Source organism: Otolemur garnettii, unplaced genomic scaffold, assembly GCF_000181295.1.
Source record: "Otolemur garnettii isolate 467f Iridium unplaced genomic scaffold, OtoGar3 scaffold00147, whole genome shotgun sequence".
Lineage (NCBI taxonomy): Eukaryota > Metazoa > Chordata > Mammalia > Primates > Galagidae > Otolemur > Otolemur garnettii.
The window spans coordinates 717,608-719,625 of NW_003852542.1; the positions used below are offsets into that span (position 1 = coordinate 717,608).

The window sequence follows — 2,018 nt, forward strand, 5'->3', positions numbered from 1 at the left end:
CTGCCCCAAACAACAATCATGGCTGCAAAAAAAATAGCCAGGTGTTGTGGTGGGCACCTGTGATCCCAGCTACTTGGGAGGTGGAGGCAGGAGACTCCTTGAGCCTAGGAGTTGGAGGTTGCTGTGAGCTGTGATGCCATGGCATTCTACCCAGGGGAGCTTGAGGCTGTCTAAAATAAATAAATAAATTTATTTTTCATTGAGATGGGGCCTCGGTTGCCCATGCTGATCTTGAACTCCTGGCCTCAAGGGATCCTCCCATCTCAGCCTCCTAAGTAGTTTGCAGGCATGAGCCAGCGTGCCTGGGCTAGCTTTCACATCCTTTACCCTGGCACCATGATGTGGTTATTGGATGCGTAAATGGACAGGCAGACAGATAGATGATGAATGGATAAAATCAGCATGTTAAAATTCTAGTACAGTATTTGTATAATTGTTTAGTTTATCCAAAAAAATTTTATATTTGAAATAAAAACTTTATTCTGATTCTAAACGAAAAGGAATGGAAATGACATTAACAACTAAGATTTCATCACTACATACTGTGATGTGACTGTAGCAGTCTTACATTCAGAACTCGAGAATGAATCAACTGCTTTCCAAAACAGCTAAATATGTAGGCCCAAAGAAAGGAAGTGTTTTTAAAACCGCCACATCCACTCCTAGGCCCATTCATATCCTTTGGTATCCTACAGATGAAACTGTTCCTCTTAGCTAGAAAATAAAGTGGCACACACACTGCACCACTGACATCACAGGATATAAAACTAGACTTGTGATCCTGGGCTCCAACTCCATTCTCACGGGTCATCATCCTCATCTGGGAGAGCAACCTCTAAGTCTTGCTCATACTGTGCTGCCAAAGCTGGGTCCAGGACGGCTCCGGCGGGCCAAGGGCAGGCATGGCAACAAATTCCAAGTTAGGGTGGCCAGCGAGATTTGCAGTAAGTCAGAGGAAGGGCTTTTCAAAGTTGTAGTTACTTTGGGCAAAAATGTCAGAGTACTGAAGATTACTCTTTGGGGGGAAGACGTTAGATTTCGCCTTCATTTTCCCTTATGTCTACTTAATGTCTACTTCGTTGCCACACGACACGATGGGGATGTTTTTACATTCCATACCAGATCTCTATGTCAGTTTGGCACATTCTTCTAAGTAACTCTTGATGTTACATCAAACATTACAATGGCACACTGGGTTTGGATATAATAGCCATCTCTCAGTCCACCAGATTTCTCCTGGCCAGCTGTATCCCATACAGTGAACTTAATGGATCCTCTGTTGGTGTGGAACACGTGGATGGACCTCACCACCTAAGATGGCTACATACTTCTCAAATTCACTGATCAAATGACATTTTGCAAATGTAGTTTTTCCAGTACCACCGTCACCAACCAAAACTAGTTTGAACTGAATCTGAGGCTCTCCTTGAGTGGCCATTGTGGTGTTCTTTCTAGAAGCATCTCTTCACCCACATAATTGAGAAAATTTTTTCTTAACTTTTAAAATTTGTTATTTATTTTTATTTTTGCAAGGATGAGGGGCGGGTCTCACTCTTGCTCAGGCTGGTCTTGATCTCCTGGCCCCAAGCAATCCTTTCACCTTGGTCTCTCAAAGTACTAGGATTACAGGTGTGCATGCTCAGCTGAAATAGGACTTAGCATATACAGAAACTATGTGACTAAATGGAAAGAATAATGTAAAAGTAGGGAATCGAGTTAGAATTGGTTGATTCTTAGTCCTGTCTTTGTCACAAACTGGTAGAGGCATGTTCCTGTATTTCTTTTTTTTTGAGACAGTCTCACTCTGTTGCCCTGAGTAGTGCACCATGCCATCATAGCTCACAGCAACCTCAAACTCTTGGACTTGATCAATCCTCTTGCCTCAGCCTCCCAGGTAGCCGGGACTACAGGCTCCCACCACAATGCCCAGCTATTTTTGTTGTTGTCGTCATCATTGTTGTTTAGCAGGCCCAGGCTCAGACCCACCGGCCCCAGTGCGTGTGGCCAGAGTCCTAACC

At 43.9% G+C, this 2,018-nt stretch overlaps 1 pseudogene; it reads right to left on the reverse strand.

Moving 5' to 3' along the window:
* Positions 1 to 800: 800 nt before the first annotated feature.
* Positions 801 to 1,438, reverse strand: LOC100961784 (annotated as a pseudogene).
* Between the last annotated feature and the right edge of the window lie 580 nt (positions 1,439 to 2,018).